We start from the raw sequence: 11,507 nt of genomic DNA, 5'->3' as shown, positions 1-11,507 counted from the left end.
ATATTTAACTTCGGGTATAAGAATAATTTGATGAGGACACTCGCACTTTATGTTTATGACTGATGGACTGTTTTGGACAAAAACCAAACGGACATATTAAATAATTCAGGACAAAGGACAATTAACCCATGGGCATAAAATTAAAATCAACACGTCAAACATCATGATTACGGAAGTTTAAATAAGCATAATTCCTTTATTTTATCTCTTTTTCGCATTTTTAATTATCGCACTTTTATTTTATGTCATTTAATTTATCGCACTTTATTTATTGTTATTTACTTTACTCTTTAAATTAAGTTATTTTTATATTTTACATTAGGTTTTAATTGTGACTTAAGTCTTAAAAATCGACAAACCGGTCATTAAACGGTAAAACTCCCATTTTATAATAATACTACTACTTATTTATATATATATTTTTACAAATAAACTTAATAATATAGCGTTAACTTCACCAGCTCCCTGTGGAACGAACCGGACTTACTAAAAACTACACTACTCTACGATTAGGTACACTGCCTATAAGTGTTGTAGCAAGGTTTAGGTATATCCACTCGATAAATAAATAAATAAAACTTGTGTAATATTTCGTCGCATTTTGTAGTAAAAATTAATACTATTTCGTATACACCCCCTACGACATCAAGTATTTTTGGCGCCGCTGCCGGGGAGCGCTAAAACGCTATATTTTTAATTATAATAATATTGAAATAAAATATAATAATATAATAATATTGAAATAGAATATAATAATATAATAATATTTTAGAATTATACGTAAAGTTTTAAAAAGTCGTATTTATTAAATACTTCAGGGGTATATTATGTAACTTATAATTAATAATTTCTATCATGTCGCTTTCATGTGAATAGTAAATTAATTAATTTATTTTCATTTACTATTCATGAATAGTAAATGAATTAAAAAAAAAGTTTTGAAAAAAAAATTATAATTATAAAAAAATTATTAATTTGTAAAAAAAAAATCGTTTTTTTTAAAAAAAAAAAAAATCGTTTTTTTTAAGAAAAAAAAAATTTCGTTTTTTAAAAAAAAAAAAAAATTGTAAAAAAAAATCGTTTTTTTTAAAAAAATTTAAAAAAAAAAAGTTTTAAAAAAAATTTATATAAAAAAATTTTTTAAAAAAAAAAAAAAACAATTTTAAAATCCTTAAAAAAACGAAATATATAAAAAAAAAATTAAAAAAAAAAGTTTTTTTTTATTACCTTTAGATTTTTAGACTATAGTTACAATTTTTAGTATTAAGTTTAGTTTTGCATAGTTATTTTTATTTCTAGAATTTTTAGGTTTGCCGTAAAATCCCTTAAGTGCTTATTCCTTAGACTAAGATTTAGGTGCTTTAGAATTTTGCGACGCCGTTTTTCGCGCTACTTTCTTATTTTTATTTTTCGACGCCTATTTTTCGACCTTTTATTTTTCGACCTTTTTCGACGCGTTTTTTTTTTCTTTCTTATTTCTCGACGCTCTAGTTTTTAGGACTTAGAATTTTCTCTATTTCTTATCTAATTCTCAAACGGAAAGAAAAATTATTTAAGCGGTTAAGTTAATAGACGTTGACATTTTTCTGATTCGTAGTAATAGTTGGATTTGTTAGTGGCTAGTTGTGGGCTTCCGATTTAAAGGGTCCTGGCTACCTGCTACATCTTTTGGCTATTCGAAACGTGGGCAAAATCAGAAAAGTCTATTAATTGGACAACTTATATAAGTTTTTCTTATTTTTTTTATAACTACTAGGATATTCTGTGAATGCACCGAGCAAAACGTTCACCACCTTTCATACGTTCACCACCTGTAACTCGATCAAGACATTTAGCAAATATTGTCGCCGTTGATTTTTCTTTAGAATCATCATCCAGTCGAACAAATACTCCAATTCAAATTTCCGACAATCCATCTTTTGAACCCGATTTCACAACTAAGAAACTGGAGGATATTCAAGGACAATTCCAAGATCCTGAACCACAAACCGTTAAATCAGAGTCCTCTAGTGATTCGTATTCAACGAATTCAATTATGGAAGTAACGGAACCTCTAAGTATGGAAGATCGAATGAGAGCTAAACGCACGGGCCAAGGTCACGCCATTATTAAGCCAGAAGTTAATGCTCCAGATTATGAAATCAAAGGACAAATTCTACACATGGTAACTAATCAGTGCCAATATAGTGGTGCACCGAATGAAGATCCTAACGAACACCTTCGTACGTTTAAAAGAATTTGTACACTATTCAAAATCCGAGAAGTGGAAGATGAGCAGATCTATCTCATGTTGTTTCCCCGGACTTTAAAGGGAGAAGCCAAAGATTGGTTAGAATCGTTACCTGAAGGGGCAATTGACACATGGGATGTTTTAGTTGAAAAATTTCTTAAACAATTCTTTCCAGCATCTAAAGCCGTAAGACTTCAAGGAGAAATTGTTACGTTCGCGCAAAAGCCAAATGAAACATTATATGAGGCATGGACAAGATTCGGAAGGATGTTGAGAGGATGTCCTCAACACGGTTTAGACACTTATCAAATAGTACAAATATTCTACCAAGGTGTCAACGTTGCTACAAGAAAAGACATCGACATAACAGCTGGTGGTTCCATTATGAAGAAAACCGCAACTGAAGCTTACAAAATTATTGATAACACAGCCTCCCACTCTCATGAGTGGCACCAAGAGAAAGATATATATCGTTCATCTAAAGCGGCTAGAGCCGATTCTAGCCATGACTTTGATTCCGTTTTCGCAAAAATAGATGCTTTCGAGAGACGAATGGAAAAGATGAATAAAGATATTCACGCAATACGAATCAGTTGTGAGCAATGCGGTGGACCACACTTAATGAAAGACTGTCACATTGAACAAACGATGGAACAACGTGAGAATGTTTCCTATATGAACCAAAGGCCGGAAAATAATTATCAGAATAATTATCAACCGCCAAAGCTAAACTTTAATCGAAATCAAAACATTCTTTACAATCCAAATGGACCCAACAACAACTCGTACAACCAACAAGGTCCGAATAACCAACCAACTCAAAACAACACTTTCAATCAACAAAGACCTGGCTTGTATAAACCACCACAACAAACCGAAGAGAAAAAGTCAAATCTGGAAGAAGTGGTATTTAAGCTAGTTGAATCTCAAACACAATTTATTGAAACTCAAACTCAAACGAATGAGAGGTTTGATCAGTCATTTAGAACTCAACAAGCTTCTATTTTGAATCTAGAAAAACAAGTAGGTACTCTTGTTAGATTGATGAGTGAAAGGAAACAAGGAAAGCTACCGAGTAATACTGAAGTAAATCCTCGGAATGAAAATGTTAATATGGTTTCAACAAATTCTGAAAAACCAGCATCAGAAGATGGGAAAGTTTTAGATGTAAGTAACAATGAAGAAGTTACACCACCACCACCACCCGAGTATGTAAAGCCAGTGGTGGCACCATACAGACCACCCATCCCGTTTCCAAGAAAAGGAGTTGAGTATGAGCAAGTAATAGGTAATAAAATTTGTGATACCTCTGGAAAGAAGAAGAAGAAGAATAAAAAAGTGCAAGAAACAAAAACAGTAGAAGTAAACCCGGTGAAGACAGTTCCACCAAATCCTCCACCTAGGGTAGGTGATCCGGGTGAATTTATTGTTCCTTGTCTACTTAGTGACTGTGTCATGTATGATGCACTAGCAGATTTAGGTTCAAGTGTGAGTGTTATGCCTCTTTCATTATATAAGAGATTAGGTGTAGGTGAGTTAACTCCAACGGATATGAGTGTTCGACTCCTTGATCAAACCATTAAGCACCCAGTTGGAATTGCTGACAACCTACCCGTTCAAGTAGGTAATTTAACCTTTCTAGTCGAATTCATTGTCATTGACATAGAAGAGGACTCAAACGTTCCTCTAATTTTAGGTCGACCATTCTTAGCGTCCACCGGGGCGTTATTTGATGTAAGAAAGGGTAGAATGACACTTAGTAATGATGAGAAATCGATCACCTTTATGATTCGACAGTCTAAATATCCACAAACCAAAACCGTTGAACCGACAAAAACGATTGGTAAGAACCATGTTGTTTTACCAACTCCAACGGTAATGCTTAACAATAATAGAACGCCTAAGTGTGGGGAAAATGAAGTAACACCTAATGATTACTTGATAATAAAGAACCCCATAGTTGATACGAAATTAAATAACCCCGTTATTAACAGTTCAATGAAGAAACTTTTTAAACGGGTTATTGATGCTAAAAGTAAGGGAAACTTTAAGTTATATAACCGGTTAGTATCCAATCTGTCGCCTAAAGAAAAGGCCAAGATAGTTGAATTTGTGGATATTACGGAAAAAGCTGGTCACTGGCTTAAAGCAAAAGTCACAGATATGCAAGTTGATTATGGTCCAAGAGAAATTGACGATGAAGTTAATCACAATTTCGACACCACATCTACCTAAGTGTGAGGAGATTCAAATATTCTAAAAAGAAAATGCTGTTTGGAGTTAGTTGTTCTGTTCTCGTGTAGTTCCGAGAATGGAATCCGATTGGTCTTTTCCACTAGCAGACACTAAAGAACTAGTTTTCTCCCCCCATTCTGATTTTTTTTTATTTTGTAGGTTTTATATGAAATTAATATGCTTTTTAAATTTAAGTTTTGTGTGAATTTAAAAACAAAATTTACTTTATTTCATTAAGTAAAAAAATGATTTCTAAAATTCGTCGTGAGTTGAAGATTAGGTAGTTGAACCGAAATTACTTTAACCGAGGGCGGGACGAGAAATTTTGTTATCATTATTTTTAATTTAATTGATTTAAAGTATGCCAAAAAAAAAAAATATTAGATTTTATAAATTTTTGAACGTGGGGTAATATACCCAACTTCAAAATTATGTATGTTTGTATTTTATGTTATATACAAAACAGGGTAAAATAACGCACTTTCAAAGACTGTCATTAAGTTCAGAAAAAGGTACTAATTTTGACGACAAGAAACAAAATATCAAATGTGAAATAACAACAATATGTTTGCAAACTCGGTATTTTTAATCATTTTTCTACACTAATCACCCTCATGAATTTAAATTTTTACTGATTTCTTGCAAATGAGGGCATTGCAAGATCTCAAGTGTGGGGAAGGGTTATAAATTCTTTCGGGTTTACACTTGTTTTAATTGCCAAATTTTGTGAAAATTTGAAAAAAATTTCAACTAAATGAATTCAAAATCATGTTTATACATATTTATGAACGATAAAACTAGGTGTTAATGCTGAAATTATTGTTACCTCGAGGACATAAATTGAGAAACAACCCAAAACGCTTGAATTCATTTAAAATGGAATAAAGGAGAATAAAAAGGCAAAGAAAGAAACTAAGTGTGGGAAGAATTTACCAAGTTCTTTAAAACATTTATCACATATTTTGTACAAGATTATTGCAGGTACTTTTGTTTTGGACTAAATTAACTGTTTTACCCGATTTATTGTAATACTTTTGAAAGAAGAGATGGATCTACACGATGAATCAATTCCATCATTAAAAGGAAGTAAAGTCTTCCGAAAAAGACACGCGCTTCTTGATTTAGGTCAAGAAGTTGTCGTCCAGACCAGCTGTAGGTTGACGAAAAATCTAGAAAAGTCATCTCTAAAATTAGCAGGAAATCCACGGACCTCAGCATCAAACAGGGTCGCCAGGTGGTCAGATTTATCCTAACCATGAGAAGGATTTATCTCGTACAATGGGGAGGCACCGTGAAAATTAGCTTGATAAGACTAATGAATCAGATCCCCAGAAAGGATAATCTCCTTAAAGATTAAAAATCAGCTTTTAAGCCTGATATTACTCAATCCTTGAGATTGACCTTAAAGATTGAGAATTCAAACTCATGGAATTCAATGATATCTAAACTCGAGCTTGAACGAGAAAATATTTTGATCAAAAATACAAACCGATTTGTTTTCTGAAAACCCATTTTCAATGCGTTCATTACCATTGAACGTAAAATCCTAGGAATTCACCTGGAATTCATTAGGTCACCTGAACCAAATCGGGTGTCAACCGTAAGAACGGTGGTTGCATAGCATGGTCGGAGACAGGACCTTGTGCCAGACCAAAAAAATTATAGGATGATCTTTACTATTGCTCCTACCAAGGATAGTTCTAGCATCCGACACGTTAAAAGACCATAATCATCTGCATGTCACGGGACATTGCCTTAACAGTTTCTTGTTCATCGCTTTCCTTTACAACCGGACGGTAGTTTGCCGAAAGGTAATATACGGAACAAGTAAACTGGATGTGTGCTTTCCGATACCGGGATAGCAGTGGATTACACGAACCTAAATGTTTTTAGCCAAAATATTGATCCACAAATATATTTTGCAACACCAATGGTGGATCAAATCAGAAAACTTATCTAGGGTAAAAGCTAGATTGAATTTTCAAAAGATCAAATGTTTTCATAAAGATCCTATTTCCTAAAGGATCTAAATTTTTATAGTCATGTGGGACTGTAAACCACCTTTCAAATGTGCACTTTGCTTTGGAAACCGAAAGTAAATCGGCTATTTGATTGAAAGTGTCGTTGACCTAAACCCGAGGCAACTGTGGATGACACACCCACCTTTAACCATGGTTCTATGGTTACTACCATTGTTCATACCGCCGTATTGAAATCACTGATGTACAAAGTGTGAAGAATAAAGAAGTGATTCAAGTGTTTTTCAAGACTGTATTGCTTGAGGACAAGCAACGCTCAAGTGTGGGGATATTGATAAGGCTAAAAAGGAACATATATTTCATAGCATTATCCCCCAAGAATGACAAGTTTTTAGTTGCAATTGTTCCATTTTCAAGTAATATTCGTTTATATTTAATAAGTGCGAAGACAAAAGGCGAAAACGAAGATTTGAAGACAAAAAGGTCCAAAATGCTAAAAAGTACAAGATACAATCAAAAAGGTTCAAATTATTGATGAGGAACGTCTAAAAATGACAAGAGTACAAGTTACAAAACGCAAAGTACACAATATAAAATTGTACGAAAGGACGTTCGAAAATCCGGAACCGGGACCAGAGTCAACTCTCAACGCTCGACGCAACGGTGTAAAAATTACGAGTCAACTATGCACAAGAATAAAATATAATATTTAAATAATTCATAATAAGAATAATATTAAATAATAAAAAGTTGTTAATTGAGCATAGTTCAGGGGTCATAAATGAAAATTCAAATTTATAATTTTCCTATAAAAGGCTATGTAATTCGATCGATAGAGGGATACCTTTTTTCGATCATTTTTTCTATCTTTTTCTTATTTTTCTATCTATCAATATCAATATCTATAATTTATATCTATAATTCTCTATCATAATGTTAATGTAATCAGATATAACAATAATCTTAATTTTAATTTTAAATTATGATAATAATAAGATTTATGATAGAGATCGTTTGAGTGTGTAAGTCGAAATTCTGTCCGTGTAACGCTACGCTATTTTTAATCATTGTAAGTTATGTTCAACCTTTTTACATTAATGTCTCGTAGCTAAGTTATTATTATGCTTATTTAAAACGAAGTAATCATGATGTTGGGCTAATTACTAAAATTGGGTAATTGGGCTTTGTACCATAATTGGGGTTTGGACAAAAGAACGACACTTGTGGAAATTAGACTATGGGCTATTAATGGGCTTTATATTTGTTTAACTAAATGATAGTTTGTTAATGTTAATATAAAGATTTATAATTGGGCGTCCCTATAAATTACCATATACACTCAATCGGACACGATGGGCGGGGTATTTATATGTACGAATAATCGTTCATTTAACCGGACACGGGAATGGATTAATAGCCACTAGAATAATTAAAACAGGGGTGAAATTATGTACAAGGACACTTGGTATAATTGATAACAAAATATTAAAACCTTGGGTTACACTCAGTCGACATCCTGGTGTAATTATTAAACAAAGTATTAAAATCTTGTTACAGTTTAAGTCCCCAATTAGTTGGAATATTTAACTTCGGGTATAAGAATAATTTGATGAGGACACTCGCACTTTATGTTTATGACTGATGGACTGTTTTGGACAAAAACCAAACGGACATATTAAATAATTCAGGACAAAGGACAATTAACCCATGGGCATAAAATTAAAATCAACACGTCAAACATCATGATTACGGAAGTTTAAATAAGCATAATTCCTTTATTTTATCTCTTTTTCGCATTTTTAATTATCGCACTTTTATTTTATGTCATTTAATTTATCGCACTTTATTTATTGTTATTTACTTTACTCTTTAAATTAAGTTATTTTTATATTTTACATTAGGTTTTAATTGTGACTTAAGTCTTAAAAATCGACAAACCGGTCATTAAACGGTAAAACCCCCATTTTATAATAATACTACTACTTATTTATATATATATTTTTACAAATAAACTTAATAATATAGCGTTAACTTCACCAGCTCCCTGTGGAACGAACCGGACTTACTAAAAACTACACTACTCTACGATTAGGTACACTGCCTATAAGTGTTGTAGCAAGGTTTAGGTATATCCACTCGATAAATAAATAAATAAAACTTGTGTAATATTTCGTAGCATTTTGTAGTAAAAATTAATACTATTTCGTACACCCCGCTGCACATCATCAGATTCAACAAATGTTCTATTTTCTGAATCAAAGACCACACATACCTGGAAATATATTAACCGAACCACCTTACGTCATCACCATGAAACTATCATGATCAAACACCATCGAGACCCACTTGGGATGCTAATGTTACTATTACTATATATATTCCGTTTCTATTTCCAACCCGAACAAACGGTACGTGTTTCCATTTTATTCTACTAATCAACCAAACAAAACTCACTTGTTACTACCTTCGTTAACATGCTACAACATATATTTTTTTTTTCTTTTCTTTCGAAACCCACAATCAAACGACTCAAACTTGCTGCTACTTGTCTGTGTTTACTCACTGAAAACAGACCCAAAACAATCACCACCTTTCCCGTCATCGATTAAAGTAAATCATCAAACTCAACCACAACCGTTATATTTTTTTTTTCTTTCCTTCTTCTTCTGTTTGAACCCGAGAACACTATGAAGACTTGTTTCTTCTTCAACTATTTTTCTGTGTAAAACCACCACGATCAACAAGCAACAAACTACGACACCAAGAGCCACACCCACCATAAAAATCACCACACACCTTTTCCATCACAAATCGTAGGTACCTGCTGTTTTCGTTTGTGTTTCTATTTAATGAAAACAACGAACATAATGTTAAGTTATATACTATATATTGAATAAGTGGGTTCTCCTTGTTGGCACAATTAAAAATGCCCCACTTGTTTATTTAAGAAAATGAAATCGAGTATTATGATGATAAATGGGGTCACAATGAGATAATGTGTTTGAATTTATGTTACGGTTGAAATATTTTTTTCCTTTTTGTGGGCCACAACAAAGGGAGTAGGAAGGACACAATATAATTGTTTAAGTTGGCTGTATCATGAAAAGAATGAAAGAAAGGAGCCTACATGACTAGCATGATAATGATGTTAGACAAGGAATGATGGTGATGTTGTAAATGAAAGGATCATGATGATAAAGTGATGTTGTTATTGCTCGCATGTTACCTGTTCCCATTTCAAACCGTCCCAAAATAACCATCAACTACAAGTTCGTTTTTCTATTCCTTTTAATCCGTGAACAAGAGAAGTAAAAAGACGACGATGATAGGAAGTGTTGGTGAACCGTATAACTTTAGGGTTTTCTAATCATTTGCTTAAACGAATTGTTAGATGGTAAATTGTTATAATAAGCTATTGGGCTGTTATGATTCTAAATTGTTGGGCCGAACTCTAGTTTTCAGTTGGGCCGAGAACTAATTCTTTTCAGTTGGGCCGAATCTTAATTAATTGGGCCGTGAACTTTGATTTAGATGTTGAGCCAGATTATCTATATAGACGACGGGTTATATAGTTTAGGATATAAGTTAAAACAGAAATGCAATGGACAGAAGAGTGGCTATGGGTGTTTGTGTTTAGGAGAGAGGTCGTGGGTTCGAGCCCGGGCAAGTGCACTTATTCTTGAGGTAGTTTTATTATTATTATTATTATTATTATTATTATTATTATTATTATTATTATTATTATTATTATTATTATTATTATTATTATTATTATTATTATTGATTAAGCTAATTGTTACTAGTACTAAATTAATACAATTAATATTATTATCATTTTAGTAAAAGTATTATTTTTATTAAAAACTATTATTATCAATATATATAATAACATTCTTAGAAAAATTATCATTTTTATTACTATTCGGAATATTATTATTATCATAACTAGTATTATCTTTATCATTAATATTATTATTACTATTATTATATCAAATGAAGATTTTCTATATAAAAAAATATATTTATGACATAAAACCTAATCATATTAACACTTTTGTAATAAAAGTTAATTATCTATATAAAGATAAATATATCTAACTAAGTTATTAATGAAACACATGATATAAAATAACAAATAAAATCACTAATAATATATATATTTGTTCGATTACTGGTACCTGTATTAATATAGATGATGGAATAATAGGTTCGTGAATCTAAGGTCAACCCTACACTTGTTCATTGTCGTAATATGTATTTTTACTACAAAATACATTAGGTGAGTTTCATTTTCCTTTTTACCCTTTATATTTTTGGGCTGAGAATACATGCGCAATTTTTATAAATGTTTTACGAAATAGACACAAGTAATCGAAACTACATTCTATGGCTGGATTATTAAACCGAATATGCCCCTTTCTAGTCTGCTAATCTAAGAATTAGGGAACAGACACCCTAATTGACGCGAATCCTAAAGATAGATCTATTGGGCCCAACGAGCCCCATCCAAAGTACCGGATGCTTTAGTACTTCGAAATTTATATCATGTCCGAAGGAGGATCCCGGAATGATGGGGATATTCTTATATGCATATTGTGAATGTCGGTTACCAGGTGTTCAATCCATATGAATGATATTTTTGTCCCTATGCATGGGACGTTTATTTATGAGAAATGAAAATCTTGTGGTCTATTAAAATGATGGAAATGATTATTTATGTTTAAACTAATGAACTCACCAACCTTTTGGTTGACACTTTTAAGCATGTTTATTCTCAGGTATGAAAGAAATCTTCCGCTGTACATTTGCTCATTTTAGAGATATTACTTGGAGTCATTCATGACATATTTCAAAAGACGTTGCATTCGAGTCGTTGAGTTCATCAAGATTATTATTAAGTCAATTATAGTTAGATATATTATGAAATGGTATGCATGTCGTCAACTTTCGATGTAATGAAAGATTGTCTTTTTAAAAACGAATGCAATGTTTGTAAAATGTATCATATAGAGGTCAAGTACCTCGCGATGTAATCAACTGTTGTGAACCGTTTATAATCGATA

The 11,507-nt window shown here is 32.1% G+C and overlaps 1 non-coding gene across 1 annotated transcript; it reads right to left on the bottom strand.

Annotated features, from left to right (window-relative positions):
• Positions 1-2,419: 2,419 nt before the first annotated feature.
• Positions 2,420-2,526, bottom strand: LOC139887387 (small nucleolar RNA R71). Its single transcript, XR_011773222.1, has one exon. It is a non-coding gene; the product is annotated as a small nucleolar RNA R71 (small nucleolar RNA).
• Between the last annotated feature and the right edge of the window lie 8,981 nt (positions 2,527-11,507).

This window comes from Rutidosis leptorrhynchoides, chromosome 1, assembly GCF_046630445.1.
Source record: "Rutidosis leptorrhynchoides isolate AG116_Rl617_1_P2 chromosome 1, CSIRO_AGI_Rlap_v1, whole genome shotgun sequence".
Classification (NCBI taxonomy): Eukaryota; Viridiplantae; Streptophyta; class Magnoliopsida; order Asterales; family Asteraceae; genus Rutidosis; species Rutidosis leptorrhynchoides.
Note: the sequence above shows the minus strand (reverse complement) of the source record. Positions and strands in the feature narration are given on the sequence as shown.